Source organism: Lygodium microphyllum, chromosome 27, assembly GCF_053477565.2.
Source record: "Lygodium microphyllum isolate KBCC chromosome 27, Lygodium_microphyllum_v1.1.10, whole genome shotgun sequence".
Taxonomy (NCBI): Eukaryota; Viridiplantae; Streptophyta; class Polypodiopsida; order Schizaeales; family Lygodiaceae; genus Lygodium; species Lygodium microphyllum.
The window spans coordinates 34457787-34479395 of NC_141161.1; the positions used below are offsets into that span (position 1 = coordinate 34457787).

The following is a 21609-nucleotide window of genomic DNA, read 5'->3' on the forward strand; positions in this document are numbered from 1 at the left end:
AAGTCGGAGAGCGGTTGCGAATATGCACCCCTGTAGCCACCGCCTCACCCCAAAGAAAATGAGGAAGACTCCTATGCTCCAGCATAGATCAGGCCATCTCGACCATGGTCCGATTCGCACGCTCCACCACACCATTCTCTGATGGTGTGTTCAGATGGGAATACTCCACCCGAATACCATGATCCCTGCAAAACTGAGAGAAAAGGTGAGAAGTGAACTCACCACCGTGATCAACTCGAACGCCACGAACCTTGGAAGTTGTTTGGGTCTCCACAAACACCTGCCACTCACAGAAACGGGAGTACGCTTCGCTCTTGTACTCCAAGAAATAAGGCCATACATAACGACTAAAGTTGTCCACAATCAGCATCAAATACCTGGCCTTCCCAAGGGAGGCCGTGCCCATAGGTCCGCAAAGGTCGGTGTGAACCAACTCAAGCGGAGAAGTAGCCCTCCTAAAAGCAACATGAGAGTGTGGCTGCCTGTGCTACTTGCCCCTCAAGCAGCTAGGGCACAAAGTGTGAAAAGGAGGGAAATCAGGAAGTCCCTCCACCATCTTCCTCCTAGAAGCCCGCCGAAGAGAATCGAGGTTCAGATGACCATACCGAGCATGCCAAAGCAGCCCAAGCTCATGGAAAGTCCGCGCAGCCAAGGCTGTGAGCGTATAAAGCCCACCCTCCTGTGTACCTATCCAAAGAGCATCACCTGTAGAAGCATCCTCCACTGTGACTGCATCCTGTGTAAAAATAACTCGGGTACCTAGCTGAGTAAGGCCATGCACAGATAATAGGTTAAAACCCAAATCAAGGACATAGAGAACTTGGGCGGAGGAAGACCGCCTATCAAAAAACATAGGTAAGGTCCCCACGCCTCGAACAGAGACTGTAGAATTGTCACCAATGGTGACGGTACCCCCTCTGGAACGAAGATCCTGAAGCCAATCCTGACGGAAGGTCATATGTGAAGATGCTCCACTGTCGACGAGCCAAGGCCTCTCCTATGTGGTAGAAGCTAGGGCTGTATCCTCCTCAACAAAGACATGCACAAACGCAAATTCTGTTGTGGCTGGGGCCGCCTTCGAGTCCTTCTCCTTAGGCTTCAAATGGAGATACTTCTGCCAACACTTCTCCTCGGGATGAGTGCCCTTCCCACAATGGGGACACTTGGGCTTCTTCTCCTTCGCATCCTTCTTGTCCTCCTCCTCCTTGTCCTTGGCCTTCTCCTTCTTTTGTTTCTTCTTCTTGCCGCCACCTGTGCCGGCCGTAAATGCCTTGATGGAGCCACTGGCTCCCACCTCTTTGAGTCGCTCGTCATGCTCCAAGACAAGCGGAGAAAGCTCCTCCCATAGGAGTGTCTCACGGGTCCTCGAGGTGATGAGGCTGGTATAGAAGACATCATAACGGGGTGATGGCAGCTGAGTCAACAGAATCATCGCCATATCCTCAGACGATATCAGACGACCAAGAGAGGCTAACTCGCCTCGCATATCCTCCATCTTCGTGATGTGCTCCTTCATGGAAGGAGAATCATCAAGACTAAGCATCCGCAACTTCTTCTCCAAGGAAATCTTGTGGGCAAATGTCTTGTGCTGATACAAAGACGCAAGCTTCTTCCACACTTCCGCCGCGGTCTGTAACCTGTGAACATGTACAAGAACGGAATCATGGAGACTCATAAAAAGAAAGGAACGGGCTCGAGAGTTGAGCCTATCCCATAAGGCTGCACGGTCCATAGAGGTGCCATCGGACGAATCCACGGGGGGACGGTCGATGGGTGAAGAAACAAGCTCCCAAAGGTCAAATGTATCGAGAATGCAGGCCACCTTGCATGACCAGAGGGAGTAGTTGGAACCATCCAACTTATCTTCCTTCGGAAAGGAAGGGAGAATCGACACCTGAATAGAGGGAATCAAGGAAGGCATCCGCACATCTGAAGCACTCTTCACGGAAGAAACCTTCGCGGTAGATGGAACCCTCTGAGATGCATGGACTGAAGAAGGACGAGTGCGAGGAGGTTCTTCCCGACGTCGAACCTCATGATAATCCCGCCTCCGCTCAGAGGAATGATGAGAAAGAAGTTCATCCTCTGAGTCATCAAAGCCTGAAAACTGGTAAGACATCTTCCAATCTGCAAAATACCAAAGAAAGTTGTGCCGATGTCGAAATATGACCAGCAATGTGGTCACCAACCACCAAGACGCAAGCAGAGAGTGCCTACAAACACCTGGATCTGCAAAACGCAAAGATAACTGATGTCGATCACCAGGAAAGAGACCACCAGCACCAGGAAACAGCCCGGAAAGAAGTCGCCAGCAGGAAATGTGCCGCCTGGAGTGAAAGCGACCAGCAGGACAGCAAAACACAGCCTGTAGGGAGGTCGCCCAGCAGAAGGAGGGACAGCCTGGTGGTAAACGCAGGGTTTCTGCGTCGCTGGATGACGTGGCAGCCTCTACAGGCAGCGTGGGCAGCAAAACGCAGGCTGAAAGGCCTCCTGAAGAAGTCGCCTGGCAGTTGTTGATCAGATGGCAGCAGCAGTAAGGTATCTCACTCCTGAGGGTATGTCCTCCGTGCTCTCAATCAGGCGATGATACCATGTGAGAGTGCGCAACAGAAGAAGAACACGAAAACAGAGGAGAGGGCAGCACCAATGCCGGAGACGGAGATGACGGAGGTAGTGCTGAACCTGCAGAGTACAATGCTGGAATGATTGGGGGGGCTGCTATATATAGCCCCCAGGCCAGAAAACTGGCCGACCTGCCAAATCTGGCCGACCTGGCCAGATTTGGCCGACCAGCCAGATCTGGCCGACTTTGGCCAGATCTGGCCAACCTGCCCAGAAAATGGGCTGACTGCAGAATAACAGCCCAGTTTGGGCTGTATGACGCCCACAGGCTGCAGACTGACCAGGGCAGCCACTAAACGAACTGACAGAGCTTCTCTGTCTCCTGTCAGACTCTGACAGGAGCTCACAACCAGGAGATGACAGACTGAGAATGATAAAGAGCAGGCTAACACATACTTGTATTGTATATGGATGATATGTTGCTAGTCATGAAAGGAATGATATGTTGCTAGTCATGAAAGGAAAGACTAGCTTGGATGCTCTCAAAGATCAGCTGAAATCAGCCTTCTCCATGAAAGGTTTCGGGAATGCATAGCATATTTTGGGCATGAGGATTCGCAAGTATAGAACGCAAAAATTGTTGCTCTTATCTCAAGAAAAGTACATTGAAAAGGTACTAGACAGATTTAACATGGCTGAAGATAAGCCTTTTGGGGTGCCCTTACCTCCATATCTTAAGCTTAGTAAAACCAACAGCCCAAAAGATGACGTGGAAGCCAATGCTATGAAGGGAGTCCCTTATGCATCTACTTGTGTCTCTCTTATGTATGCTATGTTTGCTACTCGTCTAGACATTGCTCATGCAATGGGAGTTGTCAACAAGTTTATGTCAAATCCTGGCAAACAACATTGGGAAGTTGTCAAGAGTATTCTTCGTTACTTAAAGGGTACACAAAGAAAGTGCATTTGCTATGGGCCAGGTGCACTTAGTTTGTAGGGTTATTGTGATGCAGACAGGGCAAGTGACTTGGACACTCATAAGTCCACTAGCGGGTATGTCTTTATAGTTGCCGGTGGGGCCAATTCTTGGTGTTCTAAGCTACAAAACATCGTAGCACTGACTACTAAAGCTGAATACATATCAGCTACTAAAGCTTCTAAGGAAGCTATATGGCTGAGCAAACTTGCAAAGGATCTCGCCATGTCTATGGGTACTGCAGTATTGGGATGTGATAGCCAGAGTGATGTGTATCTGGCTAAGAATGCCATGTATTATGCACACACAAAGCATATAGATGTGCGATATCACTTTATCAAACAGATTCTGGAAGATGGTCTAATCACGTTGACCAAGATTAAAACACAGGACAACCCTGCACATGTTCTCACTAGAAGTCTAAGCGAGGCTCAACATGAGCATTGCATACGCCTAGTGGGAGTTGATTAGAGGTTCACTTTGGACCTTTAAGTGGGAGGTCATTGGGATACAGGCCCTTTTTCACCTCCGTGTATAGTACACGTAAATTATTTAGTTGTATATGTGACTGCACCCTTACGTGCCCTAAGTATACATACAAAGTTGATTTTATGAATGGCAGCTAATTAAGTAACAATAACCAAGAAGACGGAAGTAGGGATGGTACACCCAACATATCATAAAATAGAACAAGCTTATCCATCCACTCGAGGAGGTTGATGACAAGGGAAAGATGTATCAAGAAAACAGGCATACTGCCTCTAAATCCGCAACACAGAGATGATGGCTGGTGATAGACCCAAGCTATCAAACCCAAGGTTGAGTGGCCTCTAATGCTGATGCTAACTGGAGGTAGAGGTCATGACATGCTAAGGGAGCCAAACAAATGCTAAACGAAAGATAGAGACACTAGGGGCAATGTTGGCTGATGAAGATGACCTCCCAGATATCAAATGCAAATGCTAGATGATGCCTAGAGCAAATGCACTATCGCTTGATGAAGGAAGGGGCAAAAATGGTCAAACGCAAGGTCCGCCAATCTCTAGTGATGATGATATCAGCAGAGAATGTGATACCAAGTGATCACAATTGTCCAAACACAAATCAAGGGACTATGTATAGTCACTGCTGCCAGCCATGATTTTCAACCCAAATGTGACAAAAAATTCAGCAAATGCAGGTCCAAATTGTCACACAAGTGACCAAGGTACAAACAAGTACCAACCAGCAATAAATGACCACATAGAAGCAGAAATTTCAGATCTGTAAGCAAATTTTCAGAAGCACCAAACCATGTGCTACAGCATTCCACAACTGATTACAGCTGTTCCAAGGGTAAATGCATCACATTACATGAGAAGTCCCAAATGTTAGCTGCAATTTCTGTTGTACATGTACCCACGGGCATACAATTTGACACACATGGTCAAAAGCCCCAAAAGTTTTTGTGCTCAAAGCATTAACCATACATCTGAACTGTCTCTGCCTATTTCCAAAATAGAGCGATTTCAGCAAAACCCCAAAATTTTTCCAGGTGCTAGGTATTCAAATTGCATTAATACATATTCCTAAAAGCATAAAACCGGTAAAATTAGCAAAATTTCACAAAATTTTACAAAAGTCCCAAATTTCTCGAGTCCAAATGTGCACCAATGTCAACCAATTTGACTCAGCTGAACAGAATTTCACCAATACGGTAAGAGCCCCAAAATTTATGGGTCCAATGTTGAGAAATTTCACTCAGATGAGCAAAATTTCAATAATTTTGGCGAAATCCCCAATTGAAATGCACACAATGTCTGCAATTTCTGACAGGATGCCTCAATTTTGCATGAACAGTACTCAGTCTGGAGAAGCCCCAAATTTCTGGGCTTAGATTGCGCGAAAATTAGAAGTTGTGCCTCCACGCGTGAACCCTCAGTAGGGGAAGAGAAATTTCAAGAAAGTTTTGAAGAGAAAAAAAATGGATGACGGGTCCATTAACTCGCCACTTGGCACTCGTGAGCCTCGCTGGTCCCGTCCGTTGTGTGCCTAGTTGGTAGGTGGCGTGTCGCGTCTGGCCACATGCGCCATCTAGAGCCTGCTCACTACTGCATGTCACATCTATTGCTGCCCGTCACGAAGTCCAATTGTTTGCAGCTGCTGCCCACTGCTACCCGTCACGCTTGCTCCTGCCCACTGCCTGCCAGGTCAACACCTGCTGTCGCCTGGTTAAGAATCGACCTGTCTAGGTTTCTAGATTGTCGACTGACAATGCAACACATGTGCCTGAGATCAATGACGACCTAATGATTTCGTGCGAGAAAAACACTAGAGATGTCTCGCACGGACTTGGAGGAGCACGAACGCCTTGGCCAAAGCTCTAATACCAATTTGTAGTGACTGGGAGCGCAAGGATCGAGACAATTAGTGGCTGTTAGCAGCAAAGAGAGACAGAGAGTGAGAGTGAGTATGATTCTTTGGATACAATGACGAGTGTACCACTTTAGGTTTTTAGAGATATATATATATATATATGAAAGTATAAGTGCTAAGGGTATATTCACATCCGAGCACATTTAAAGGGTGCGAGGACCTTTATTCCCAACAAAAAGACATCTTCATCTGTAATGCTTGCACAAAACACAAAAAGCAACCCTCTCTAATGAAAATACAGTCTGTTAGGGCTCTTGACCGCTCGTCCCACTCCTTCACCTGCCAAAGGCAATGAAAATGTAAAATCTGCACTTGAAGGCCCAAAATGCAGCCCTCTTTCTTCTCTAACAGCAAAAAAACAGCAACATCTTCAGCAAAACTTCTCTTTTCTTGCACACCCATGTTCGTCTCAACCCTGTTCTAATACACAGTCCCTGCTGCTTGCCCTAGAACACTGAAAACGAAGCCTTGTGTCGTGCTGAAAACTGCTCTTCAGATGGGTCCAACCTAGGTCATGTTGAGCTAAAATATTCATTACATGTTGATTAGCCTCTTAAACAGCCCCAAAACACACTAAAAAAATACTCTTTTAGAGTAAAAACCCTAAAACGGGGAGCGGTTCGAGAGAGTTCAGTGGAAACCCTAATTTGGGAGGCTCCAATCCACATCTATAAATAGACAAGCTACCCATCATTCAGCCATCATCCTTGTTTGCAGGTTACACCAGTCCACACATCCTCTACTACTGTTGGCACCCAGTTTCCAGCCCACAGCCCGCCTCCATCTGTTGTCCAACCATCATCGATTGCAACCACATTATCCTCAACCTGTCCATTGCTATAGGCGACAACTCTCAACTGCTAATGACTGCTCCAATCCACATCTATAAATAGACAAGCTACCCATCATTCAGCCATCATCCTTGTTTGCAGGTTACACCAGTCCACACACCCTCTACTACTATTGGCACCCAGTTTCCAGCCCACAGCCCGCCTCCATCTGCTGTCCAACCATCATCGATTGCAACCACATTATCCTCAGCCTGTCCATTGCTGTAGGCTTTAACTCTCAACTGCTAATGACTGCTCCAAGCTGTCCCAGACTGCTGTTCAGCCTGTCGTCCATCATCGCCAAGGCCATCCAGCCTAGGTTTACAGCATTGTAGGTCTTGACACTCTCCGACACACCTTCTCCAGCTATCGCCCTGCTGTTTACCGCACCTGTGCACAGTTTCCAGCTTCCGATCGGTCATACGCTGCTGTGTTTACCAGTTTCCAGCCTCCAAACTGCTGCGTTTTGGTGACCAGCCTACTGCCATTAACTATTCAACACTCCTACACTCCAACTGGTGGTCACAGACTCGGGACCCATCTCCGATGGACGTCCAACATTGCTCTGCCCTTGAGCACACTGTACACTCTTACATTCATTTACAGCATTCATTCACTTCAGAGTTGTGTTCTCTCCCTCCCTTCTTCTGTTTATGTTTGAGTTTTTGTGTTTGAGTTTTGAGTTTTGCATTAGGGTTTGAGTTTTTCCCTCTGTGTCTGTGTTTGTCTCTTTGTGTTTCTATTGTGGTCATACATTTTGTGTATCCTCATTCAGTGCAAACCCTAGCAGTTTTCTTCACAGGTCAGTCCTTCAATGCTTTGATATCATGTCAGAGTGAAGCAATGTGAAAGCAAATGACCAACACAAAGAGTAAACAGAGAAAGGAGAGAGAGAGAGTTGAGAGAGCGAGAAAGAGACAATGAAACGCAGAAAATCTGCAATGAAGAATGTTGTATAAGGATGCAGAAATATACACGGGTGCAGAGAGAATGCCTGCATATGTCTCCAGCTTGAAGATCAAAGTCTCTGTAAACCCCGAGGACAGTTTGCAACCTGAAAACTGGGAGCACAACCGCGGAGGACTGCAAAAACTAGGGCCAATAAATAGGCCAACAAAAAATGCCAAAAAATACTAGGTCAGCTGCATTAAATGCAGCCAACTACTCAGCAATCTGACCAACCAGTCTGTCCAACCTGAAAACTGCTAGAGCCTGACACATCCACTGCCACGTGGCACTCTTGCTGCACCTGTCGCCTGCTGTACCTGCTGCACCTGCTACTCTAACATTACTTGACATGGTTAGACACATGCTTCAAAATCCCATATTAATAGCACATGTTGTGGGCATTCTTATAATCTCAATCATTTGCTGCATCCAATTAGTCTCCCTCTTCTTTGACAATCGTTCCTCTTCTTCCTCCAACACCTGATGGATGCTGCCTACTAGAGCTGCTGCTGCTGCCCACACCTGAATCTGTGTAGAGGTGCTGCCTCATCAGCCAGAGGTTTGCCCATGTCAATTGGTTGCCACCCGTGTCAATTGGCTTCTGCCAAGCCTGCCACCCAGTCAAAGTCTGCTGCTCACATATGTTTTCTGACCCAACAAATGTCCTCCATGTTTGCTGCCTATCTTGGCTGCCCATCACTCATTCATGTTTGGGAGCTGTCACCATCATTCTCAACCCCTGCATTTTGCTGCAGTCAACCCTTTATCAGCAGACATATTTGTGTTTTCCTCTCTTGAAGGCTGCCCAGCAGTCACTCGGTTGCAGTCACTCATTCATAGAGACCTTCATCAACACTTTTGCTTTTTCTCCTCCAGTTGGCTGCCTTGCAGTTGTCTTGACAGCAGCCAACATTCCAGAGAGATTACATCATCACTTCGTCACTCACAGCTCCTACTATTGTCCTTCATCTACGTCTTCTCCGAAATCCCCTTGCCTAAAGGATTGTGTTTCAATCCCTCCACAGCTTATCCTTGTCCAAAGGTATTGCCACCTGATCACTCAGGACAGTTAGTCATTTTCAAGATCTAATTTGTGTCATCAACTCAACTCTGCTCAACTCAATACAAGTCCCAAAGACACACAAGCTTAAGGCTCTCCTCCATTGTATTAACATTATTCATGATTCATTGTTCCGTTCAACCTCTATGTTTCTGAATAATGAATCATGAATAATGTTAACACACTCTCCGTTCCTCCCTCAATACCCTATTGTTTCTTTACACACTAGAGGCAAGCCAAAAAAGCTTGAAGATGACAAGAGCATAAGATCATCGCTACTCTATAGTGAATGTTTCAAACGTTCAACCAACAAGAATTTGAAAATGTTCTCCTTTCATTCTTTCCAAAAAGTAACATTGCATTTACAAAAGAGATTAAACACAATGGCCTTGCCTATATGCAGGCCAATAATAAATTTTATACTCGTGCATAAAATGACATTGCTTACTTTTGTTCCAAGTGCAATTACAAAATAGCATTTTCATCCTATATTGAGAATCAGTCACTCAAGGAAATATAGAAAGAGCTCCCAATTAGACTCCGATATAAAATGAAAGACCAAGGTTCTAAGAAGACCCAATGCATCAAGAAATCTATTACACACAATGATTTGTCAAATAATTGGCTTCAGGAAGAAAATTTAAGCAATACAAAGCTTTCTAGGTTCTCTTAGCGACACTAATAACTTAATCTACGCTATGATGATACCTCCTCATGCAGTGTGGAGAAATTCTCCTAGCCATAATAATAACTTAATCTACGCTACGATGCTACCTCCTTATGCACTAGAGGGCCCCAAAACTGGCAACCACCCAGACACAAAGGCTATTGAAAGGCTGTTGTAGCTAGCTAACACTCTAGGTCAGCTCACATGTGGTTTTTGACAACCAATCCGTCATGCTGCAAGCATTTTGGCTTTGCTAGTAGTCTAACAAGCAGTAGGGTGTCTGCTTCTAAAAGTTCTAGGGTGCCTTGTAGAGATTCAAGACCTCAAAAACACTGCACAGACTCAGTACTCTCAGCTCATCTCCCTCTGCGATCGGAGGGAAACCTATGGAAAGACTCTGTTTAACCCTAATTGCCATGCTCAGAAGTCCTTTAACCATTGATCGATGCTAGAATATGGGGGAAAGGGAATTACATCCATCTTACCACTGCTGATTCTTTGAATATCTAAGTCTGAGAAAACGCAGTAAACTCAACTGGTCAAGTGAGAACGGAGCATAAAAACAAACAGATCGACATAAGCTTACGTTTGAGACAGTTAAGAGATGCACCAACCCGGATGGCTTCTCGGCTTCTCCCCTTCTTGTTTCCAGACCAACGCCCTTTCAAAGTTTCCAGGCCTATATAGGTTTCTGCTCCCCCCGGCCCCCTTCCCCGCCCCCGCTCCTCGGCCTCCCGCCACCATGCCCCCTATATAAACGGGTTTATCTTAACAACCTATATTTAGTTCATACCTAGCATGTATATACATCTTTCTCTATCCATATCCATGTCTATAGTATTGCCAGGAAATTTGAGGAGTAGAGAGTCGTTTCTCTTAGAAGTGAGTAGATGTGTGTTTGAGTGCCTTAAGGCAAAGCAAAGGCACGTGATGGGAAAGCCCTCTATCAAGACATGTCCTACATGCTGAGCAAAATAGGCACCTTGTACTATCCCCAAAGTGCCCATGTCCAATGACGGCAGGAACATGGAGGTAAAGAGCTATGCAGCTCATGTAAAAGGGAAAAGCTGTGGATTTCCAAGCTATGCCCAAGGCTTTGCTTGCTGTTGTGAAGAAGATCAATGAAGCCAAGCAGCGAAAGCTCCTTGGCACCCAAAAGCAAGTTCACAAAGCTTATGTCTCCTTACCAAAGGAGGCTATCGACGTTAGGTACTACAATTTTGCAATTTCTAGTTTTTTGTTAGATTTCATGGGTAGGGTACTGTCCAATGAAAAGTCCAAGGTGGTTTCTCAACACTTACTAGGCCCATTGTTCTTTGGTGTATCGCAAGTTTGTTGACAATGGCTTTTACTAGATTCTTGTGAGATCACCAAAGAAAGGATTGGGTGTTATCTTGCTCTGTGGGATTGAGAGGAAACCTAGTTTATTGTTTACCTCGGTCTTCAAGATTTTCGCCTAAGGATGTCCTTCTCATGGAATGACCTATACATGGGTCTCATTTCCAAACTTGCACATTATTTATGTATTTGATGTTCAAAGTGGTGCTATTGCACTTGCAAGGTTCTGTATGTGCCACCCCTCTCCTCCAACCCCAAGGGACAAACAAAAGCATGTATCCTTTAGGACCATAAAGCTGAGCCCATAGAGGTTTTGCAACTACAAGATAAAAGAGAGTTTGATCATATGTGAAGTCCAATTCTCGCCCTTTTTGGATGCTTATTCGATGAATCCAACCATTTTGATGTAGCTGATTTAAAGCAAACAACATAGCAAGACACTAAGATGCAGGTCAACAATGATAAAAATTTGGGGAGATCCAAGGAGAGCTAGCCTCCTTCCCGAGATAAGCCTAAGAGCCTGGCTAAGTAAGCTTAGACTAAGAGCAAGGCCCCAAAAGCGAGGAGAGGTCTTTTGATCTCAAAAGCAAAGGTAAGAGCCTCCCACTAATAAGAAGAATGTCAAATCTTACTATTAATTCTAGTGCAACCAAAAATAGGACTCTAGAGGGGATGGAGGGAACAAAGAACAATGCACCTTAGTCAAGAAACTTGCTAGAAATGGCACACAACTTCACCCAACATTTATGTGCTTTGGGAGATGTGGTTACCAAGACCTAATTTTCACATTTTAATGGATATAGCATTAGGAAAGGCCATGATCATTAGTTTTTGGAACATGTGCAGCCTCTATCTAGAGAGGAGGCAAAATGCATGTGGGGGACATGCGATGAAAAATAAACACAAATGTGTTGTTTCATATAAAACCAAACAAGCTACAAAAGTAAACATCAACTTTAATGATTTAGATCACAAAGTATTCATAAATGTTAACTTTTGAGGAAAATGGGGAACCTTGATCCCAAAACTAAAACATCTTGCACTCCTATTATTTTGTGCATCGATGATAGTAGAGATTTGTTGGTAATAGGTTTGACTAGGAATGAAGAGATGTTAGTATTCTGAGTCTACACGCCTAACTCCAATCAGCCCACTGTAGTTAGATTACTAGCAAAGTGGACCACAAGGAAGCAATTCAATTGGCCTATCATGATTGGATTGCTAGCAAAGTGGACCACAAGGAATAGTCCTTTGTGGGGACTAGAGGATGATTCTTTGTTCCTTTGGGAGATTGCATGGAATTGAGATAGAAAAGTCTTAAAGGCCATTACTACACATAAAGCTTGTCAGTGGATGTGATTAGTCCAGTGGGGTAGGGCATTAGGACCATTACATGGCATAATAACCACCTTAATGACATATGGTAGGGAGTTAGATTGACTAGTTCTAAGTGGTGGCCTAGTGAATGGTTTTTCTCTAATATCAAGTATGATGTCCTTAGGGACATCCTAGATTCTAACCATGTCCTTATACTAGTGATGTCATGCATATTGGTGTGTGTTAGGTGAAACTTTAAATGATTCCTACCCCTTTCAAGTTTAGTATATAGGATAATGAATTTGTTACCTCTTATTCAAGACATCTGGAGGACATCTTCCATGTGTAGTCAAGAGTTGGTAGCTAATAAGAGGCAATGTAGCTAAAAAGTGAACTCAAAAGGGCCAAATGCCCTAATATTTACTCTAAACATGAGAGAACTTTTTATAAGCTAGTGATCTGGGCCCCAACAATTTGGGATCCATATCACCAAATTTCTAATGGTTGATAATGTGGAGCCCTTGACCCATAGGACAGGTGAGGGGTTTCATGTACTCACTTATTTAGTAATAATAATAACATTCATGAGAGTCACAACCACCATGTTATTAACCATAAAAAAGACCTCGATGACATGGTGCACAAGTCAACAATTGAAAAAATATTCCCCCATATTAATGTCAATTTTGGGGCTTTTAAGGCATTTTGATTTTATTTTGAGGCCTAAATTGTCAAACCTTACACTCACAAAGTGTTATCAAAACTTTCTAATGATCTAGAGTCTAAGTGCACAAGTATTTGGAGAGAGAGAGAGAGAGAGAGAGAGAGAGAGAGAGAGAGAGAGAGAGAGAGGGAGAGAGAGAGAGGGAGGGAGGGAGGGAGAGAGAGAGTGTGTGTGTGTGTGTGAGAGAGAGAGAGTGAGTGAGAGAGAGAGAGAGAGAGAGAGAGAGAGAGAGAGAGAGATGTGTGTGTGTGTGTGTGTGTGTGTGTGTGTGTGTGTGTGTGTGTGTGTGTGTGTGTGTGTGTGTGTGTGTGTGTGTGTGTGTGTGTGTGTGTGTGCGTGTGTGTGCGTGTGTGTGTGTGTGTGCGTGTGTGTGTGTGTGAGAGAGCAAGTGAGTGAGTGTCAATAGAGAGAGTGTGAGAGAGAGTGAGTGAGAGTGTGCGTGCATATGTGCAAGAGTGATAGAGCAATTGAGAGATGGGGAGGAGAAGAATAGACACAATGAGAGGGGGGAAGGATAGAAAGAGAGGAGCTAAAGAGACAAACATAGATGAGGTTTTTTTTTTAAATTTGGCGTCGAGGGGGGGGGGAGAGTGATAAAGGGAAAGGGTAGAGAGATAGGGGTGGCAGATACACACACATTATTGAACCATGTAGGGTTGAAGGCCTAACCACAAGGGTTGAGGACAAAAAATATGTAGAGAGTAGGGAGCAATAACAAATAAAGAAAGACAATTTCTAAATTAATAGATCCCAAACATGCCAATTGAAGCCAAATTAGAGCATTTTGATTGATATCTTGTACAACAGTCAAGATAAATGCATGCACTACAAATAATAGTACAAACCCTTATGGTGGGACAATTGCCCAAACCCTTTGAGTCAATAGCTTAGAAAATACCCTAGTATAGATCAAATACCCGATGTAAATTAGCTCTAAGAATTCACATGGCCTTCAAAATTCATGTTTGATTCATGTATCTATGTGGAATGAGGTAGCTCCTACCCATTCAAGCACCATACCAAGCAATAGGGAAGTATTGAATCTTATCAAATCCATGTATAGGCACCAAAATAACACTTCATCCCTGAATTTTCTCTTTATTATAATAGTAAATAATGACTTGTATGCTACTCCAATTACTCCTAAAACTTGGTCCTAGACAAGAACAAAGCATTCCCCAATGATAGGGAGTGATATCCACCCAAGAGACAACCCTGGAATCATTGTTAGAGGTCAAAAACTCTATGTAGTAGTAAGCTTTCCTATTCTCTTGCATGTAAACACCTATTTTGGATTGCAAGAAGAAGTCAAAGAACTCCCCTTTGTCAAGCCAAGACACAAGACTCGTTCCTCCTTGCTACCTTTCCCTTTGATTTTCTTTAGTTTACATGCCTTCTCCCTCCCTCTTCAATTCATGATTGATGTTACCTTCATCTAGCCTATTTTCCCCTATATTTCCGCCTTTTTTTTTCCATAAAAGACTCTCCTTTACTTCACTTTTCCCCTTTTGAGAAGGTTCTCTAAGTTGCCCCCCCCCCCACCCAAACCAAAACCATACATGATGTCCCGTGCAACCTTGATTTACTAAGTCTTCCTCCTAGCTTAACCTCATAGATGACTCTCAAATACTGAAGACTATGTACAAACTGAGTCAATACATTGAGAAAATCTCCCATAAGCATGTCTCCTCATGAGTTGGAGGCAATGTGTAGAACTCTACAAGGTACGTGATAATCATCTACTTTCAAAGCTTAGCCCAAAAATCCCTCGACATCCACCCCCTCCAAACTTATACATCCTCTAGTTTGTGTCAAACTCTCGATCTCGTTCATCATTCAATTGTAAGTTCAATGCTCTCATCATCTTTTACAAGCTTAGGTTGCCCTTTCTTTTATCCATTTACTCATGTAGTCAATGGCTATGATAATGTATTGACTCTATGAGTATTGAGTGGATGGGCCAATTCGTCCCATGAAATCTATGCTCCACTTTTCAATAGATTGGTGGAAAATAACAGGTGTAATGTCCATTTTATCCTTGTGGATAGGTAATTTATTATGTTGGTACTCATCATAGTGCTTGATAAAGCGACTAGCATCATTGAATAGAGTAGCCCACCAAAGTTGAAGCACTTTTTTGGCCATAGCAATTGCACCAAAGTTTTCACTAGCAATATCATTGTGTGCCTCTTCCAAAGCATAACTTCAATTTCATACTCCCATACCCATCTTTTGAGGAGACCGTTGTGTCCTAAGTGGTACAATTGATTGAACTTTTGATTCATGACTTGCATTGCCAAGTTTCCCTATGCAAAATTGTGGTTCACTTTTGATCTACAACTTTCATGTCGACACTAGGATCAAATTCCAACAGATTCTATAGTAAAAGAATTTTGCATAGCTTACAACTCTCTTTTCATGTGCACAGTCTCGGTTAAACATCGACTTTCCAAAGCCTGTAACTCTGGCATACTGACTCATATGACACCTAAACTTGGTAGTCCTATTTTTGAAGTGTAAAAGCTTAGCCTGGATGTGTCACTCATCATTAGAACATCTCCAATTAACACCATATTCTAAAATACCAAATATGCCCTAAATAGTCAACTAGAGTAACATGCTTCCATAACCTTCTCTTGGGTCAAAAAACCATATTGTAAATACCCATTAAATAATACATTCAACCCAAATACTCCTCCTAGATCTCTGAACTTAGCTACTTTGACACTATCTCAAACATCTTATCACTACTAGGAGGTAAAGGCATAGCAATTGGTTTAACCTTTCTATCAATTGTCTTGTACTTCACTTCTAGAAGTGCTACAACTCAATCTTGCTACCATTTACATTTCTTTTGAGTAAATTCTTCTATAGCTTCATACATATCAAAAGTGTATACTTGTAGACAATTTTCAGCCATATTTTTCGTATTAATGACTATTGTAATTTCAGCCATAGTGTTAACAAAAATAACCTATCAAATAACCCTGAAATGCGGTCATCTATAGGGAAAACCGCATATTTTCTAAGCTCTTTTTCAGCTTTATGTATATATAACCTTTCGACCCTGGACATGGTCTCAATTCTCCTGAATTTTCCCAAACTATTTGTTGTCCATACATGAAATTGGAAGTAAAACATTTTGCCCTTCACCAAGAAGCAAGAACGTCCTCCAAGAAGCACTACATAGCCTCCCATTATAGTAACGCCTTCTAAAAACCCTTAAATTCCTTGACATTTGACATCACTAGTTAATCTTTGAGAGTATCCCTATTTCGTGGATGATTGAGCATATGCTAATCCATCATCAGGCACTTTAGTCCTTATCCTCGTCCCAACAATGTATGGTTGTCTTGATATAATCAGATAATTGCAAGTATCCTACACAAAGTAGTGTCAATTATCTTGTATGTTCCCAATAGTTATCCAAACAGTTGGGCATGCAACATAAAGATCCCGAGATGAGTTATTAGTATGGCTAAATCCTAAACAAAAAGGAAAGGAGCTCGCATTCTCCAACCAGGGTCTATGTTAACTGGCCAACCACCGTTCTCATATAAATTGCATGTCATGACATTTATTTTAGACCCATGATCAAGCAATACAATACATGGAATCTCTTGTTCTTCGATCTTCACTATAGTCTCTATAGTGGCTCTAGCCTAGTGTGTGCATAAATAATGGCTTCTAGGAATGAAGCTAGATTTCTCCTCCTCATGAGATTATGGTTGCATAATACCTCTTTGAGTAGTGCTATTCACAAATAACATTTTTAGCCAATATAACAACCTTTCCACCCTTAAGCAATCCATTTTCAGCTTGAGTTTGCTTTAAAACATCCATGGATTCATAAGCAAACTTTAATAGAATTCCTTACAAACCAATATTCTCGTCAACCTGCATTAGTGCCTAAGTGCTCTCTCTCTTAGCGATTCCCAACACCTCACCAAGCTTAAACTCAACCCTATTATTGAGGATATGCTTCTCAAGTACTTTCTAAATGTCAATGGTAGTCTATATGTCAAACTACAATTTATACCTAGGCTACTTGCCTTCTTCTTTCCTTCTTCCTTCTTTTCCTACACTACATCTTTTATTATGTGTTTCATAGTGGCCTTTTTAGTAGCCTTATGCTACTCTACTTCACTTCGTGTCATCCTCTTTGAGGTACCTACAACATCATCATCTCTTCTCCTCTTTTTCTCCACAACTATATTAATACTCTGCACTTTTGCCAAGTATGCATAGGTTGTAAAAGAGTCAACTAAAGCATCCCGACTAGCCATACTTTGAACATTTTGATTGACACATGGAAATTCAATCTTAGAAGTCTTATTCTTTTTTGCATAATCAAAAGTATGTGATCATACTTCAGACATTGTGTCAGCATGCATGTACCAAGAGAACCACAAGATCTCTCAATTTGTAAACCATATACGACATCATCTATGGCTACAAATGCATTTCTTGTTGCTAATTCCTCAAGACACTCTTGCATATCACCTTTGCTAAAGTTTGGCTCAAGAGCCAAACCTATCTCTCTTAAATGGATCTTACCATCCTTCCAAAAGATCAATTTTCTAGCTTGTGCATTATGATAAGATGCATACTCCCACCTCTCGTGTTGGCATCTGTCACACTGCTCGATCTCTTTCTTCCACCTTTTTATCCAGTTTTGTAAACTTCAACTAAATGTCACACATTCCCTTCACTATCTCATCCAAAAACTCCTCTTTTATAGTTAGACCAACATGCATAACTGAAGAAACAAATGGCTTGGCTGCAATTTTTGGTGGTTTGCTAGAGGTGGCAGGCATATCCACTATACCCAATCTCAATTTCATTATTTTCTTCTTAATAATCAAATTCATAGCTTATGTTACATGCAACCACTCATTTTTAGCCCTATTTTTGTTGTCTCATCTTCCAAATGGTTCCCCAAATTTTCCTACAAGACTAGATCTACAACATTCAAAAATAATTTGATTTTCTAGCCCTCTAAATCTTGTTGCTCAATAGCATTCAACTGTGCATACCAGTTCTCTAATTCTTGCAGTAAAGCAGTAGGTGGCAAGACCTTCGTTGGGTCTTTCAACCAAATCCATAATTGTTCTACATGTGACCAAACAAGTGTCTTTAAGAAAAAACTCTTCTCTTAAAGCTTTTGAAAATTCAGTCCAATTTTAATCTTCCCTATACAAAGTCGATCTTTTAATGCTTGTATGGCAAGGCAAGCAAAGTATTGGCTCAATGCATACTGTGGAACCCCCAAAAAATCAATTTTTATTGCAAAACACCCACAAATAAATTGATACATTATGACCATTGAATTGCTTCAATTCATGCTCACCTACCTTGCAAAGCATTTATGGCCACATTATCAAGCTTATCATAGTTTTCTTGTCTTTGTTGTTGCTATACTACTACTATAGTAGCAATAGCACTTGTCTCATATAATCACTAGTTCTTGTAATAGAACTAGAACATGAAGAATCTCCCATGTTTGCAATCCTTGTGTGATGGCCTTCATATATCGAGTTCACCGATGTCGAAGCACGTAGGGTTGAAGGTCTAACCATAGGGTTTTAGAACAAAAGATATTCAAAGAGTAGGGAAAGAGAGAATAAAAATAAATACAATTTATGAGTTACTATAGCCCAAAAATACCAATTGAAACCAAATTAGAGCCTTTTGATTGATATCTTGTACAACATGTCAAGACCAATGCATGCACTTTAAGTAATAGTACAAAACCTTATGATGGGACGACTGCCTAAACCCTTTGAGTCAATAGCTCAAAAAATACATTGGTATAGATCAAATATCCAATGTACATCAGCTCAGCTTCACATAGGCTTCAAAATTAATGTTTTATTCATGCATCTATGTGGCATGAGTCAAAGTACTATGCTAAGTAATAGGAAGTATTGAATCTTGTCAAATCGTTGTATGGGCACCAAAATACCACTTCAACCCTACATTTACTATTTATAACAACATCAAATAATAACTCATATGTTACTCCAGATCCTCCTAAAACTTGGTCTTAGACAAGTACAAAGCATTCCCTAATGATACGGAGTGATATGAACCCAAGAGACGACCCTACAATCACTGTTAGAGCTCAAAAACTCTATGGACAGCAAGTTGCCCTATTCTTTCACTTGTAAATCCCTATTTTGGATAGTAAGAAGAAGATATATAATTCCCCTTTATCAAGCCAAGACACAAGACTCCCCTTCCTCCCTATTAGAGCTTCCCTTTTCCTTTGATTTTCTTTAGGTTGCACGCTTTCTCTCTCCCTCTTCAGGTCGCAACTAATGTTGCCCTCTTCTAGCCTATTTTCCCCTATTTTTCCATGCATAAACGGCTCTCCTTTACTTCATTTCTATCCCTTTTCCAAGGTCCTCCAAGTTGCCCCCCCCCCCCCCCCCCCCCAAACCATACATTATGTGCCACACAACCTTGATTTACTAAGTCTTTTGCTTGACTTAACCTCATAGATGACTTCCAAACATTGAAGACTACATATAAACTAAATCAATACACTAAGTAAATCTCCCATAAGTGTGTCTCCTCATGTCCTAAGATAGCGCACAGAACTCTACAAGGTATGGGTAATCATCCACTTTCAAAGCTTAGCCCAAAAGTCCCATAACATCATGCATGCACTTGCATGTGCGTGAACACACACACGCATGGGGAGGGAAAAGGCACAAACAGAGAGGGGGAGAAAAGAAAAATAAGGGGAGAGAAAGATAAACAGTGGAGGGAGGGGAGAACAAAGAGAGTTCATCGTTGATTATCACTTGTCCATTAATTACATATGTTTTGATAATGGTGTTGCTTGTTTATACTTGGATCATCTATTATGTAAAAATGTATTTCTCTTGACTTTAGCAGCCTACCACCCTCTAATAGCCTCTACCCCCTCCCTCTCTTCCCAACCCCCCCTCTCACACACACACACACACACAACAAAAGATAATTAGGATGGACATTAATTAGCTACATATAGCCAAGTGTAGTGGCAAGCGCAAGCTCTACTGCCAAGACCCATGGACCGCTTATTGTTCAAGCATTTCAAGTGAGCACTAATGGCTGCCTCTCACATAGCCAACACACTATCCCTCTATGAGTGTAGTGAGCTTACCTTGATGCCTGATTGAGTTGCTTCCTCTCTCAAGCACTCCGTGTAAAAAAAATTACATGACGCAGTGAACCGAATCTGAGAAAAGAGATAGAGATAGAGAGTACACAACAGATAAGAGGAGAATTAGAAAATTTCTTTAGCTCCAAACAACTAATACAGAGATGACTCTGTCCACCTGTGCACTTCCACTGTGAAGCTTAGATGGTGATATAGACAGAAGATAGGCGAAGAGCTTAAGGCTAGTTGGAACAACTCTGATTGGGTAAAAGATGGATGATCGATGACTGTGAAGGGGTTTAGCTTTTATAGCCCGTGAAGGCGGTTAGATCGGCATGAGTGACCTACCATATGAGCCTCCACTAGTCGGCTAGGGAATATTCCCTTTATCGTCGGGCTGAGGGCGCTGTCCCTGAACCCCTGCTAGGGGGGCAAGCACTAGGGGCTAGCGCCAAGGGCCGCTTTCGCGGCCTCCAGACCCCAAAGTAGGGGCCCCTTTTAACTCCCTTACCCCGCAACTCGATGCAATGTGCCTCGAGTTGCTACCAGCTTAACTACTCAGTCCAACGCAAAGATTAGACCCACAATGGTCACCTTTTTGCCATCTGGTCACATAGACCTCATTTGATATACAAGTTAGAACTCAACCAATATTCGGGCTCACATTTGGCTTATAAAACCTTTCTAATGATATTAAAAGCTCATTGAAAGTAAGGTAAAACTAGATAATGTTCATAAAAAATTATTGTGTAGCCTAGAGCTAAAGAAATCACATATGATAATGACTACAATCTATGAATAAGACACCAAAAAGAGCTCCACCAACCTAAAGATCAAGAAATAGCAATACTTTGATGATCAATCTCTAGTAGTGCTACTCAAGAAGTAGAAATACTAATTTAATCTCCAACAGTGACTTTAGTCTAACTGATATTAGAGGCTAGAGATAGGCATGGCGCAAAGACAAGTTGAAACCTAGATCTGATTGATTAGAGATGCTACTGGTATAGTGAGACGCTCGAGGGATACATATCAAAACCAAATATTAAAGTACATCCTAATCATGATAGTGGGGGCCTTATAACATTGAGCACCATGGATCATTGGTGGCACCTTATGAGGATGGGGCATTGAGCATATCTAACACTCCGATAGCTCCACGATTCTTGATGCAAGCTCAAGCATCCTCAAGCCTCCACCTCCAAGTTCCATCTTCCATAGCCACGTACAAAACAAGAGAAGAGAAGAGAGAGGATGGTGGAGAGCTTCACCTCCTTGATCCCTCACCCTTACACACTCACTCCCTCACACTCTCACACTCCCTCCCTTAAGCACACACAAGCAAGCAAAGAGAAGAGAAGGGGAGAAGAAGAAGAGTCCACTTTGCCACATACCAAGGAATGAGCTCTCATTCACTTTTTGAACTTTATATACAAAGCCCTAAATCCCAATTGGGTGGTCATCCCCTGCCGGTCATAGCCTAGGTCCTTTTTTCCATTGTGCGCTTTGCACTCTTTTACAGAAGTATTGGCTTGCGCTTTTCTTGAGCACCTCTCCTCGATTTAGGATTTTTTCACACTTCTTGTGATTCCCGATTTTTCTTGGCGTGCCTTCATTCTCCA

The 21609-nt window shown here is 42.6% G+C and overlaps 1 protein-coding gene across 8 annotated transcripts in view; it reads right to left on the reverse strand.

Annotated features, from left to right (window-relative positions):
• LOC148012202 (RING/U-box superfamily protein) overlaps nt 1-10190 on the reverse strand; it is a 60989-nt gene extending 50799 nt beyond the window's left edge. For 3 of the 8 annotated variants that reach the window (XM_087669490.1, XM_087669489.1, XM_087669482.1), the window contains exons 1-2: nt 10073-10188; nt 7759-8783 (exon numbers count right to left, since the gene is read on the reverse strand). The gene's annotated coding sequence lies outside the window, so the exon portion shown is untranslated. Of the gene's footprint in view, nt 1-7758; nt 8784-10044 lie in introns of all 8 variants that reach the window. The other 5 variants (XM_087669486.1, XM_087669484.1, XM_087669483.1 and 2 more) reach the window with 5 other exon arrangements.
• Between the last annotated feature and the right edge of the window lie 11419 nt (nt 10191-21609).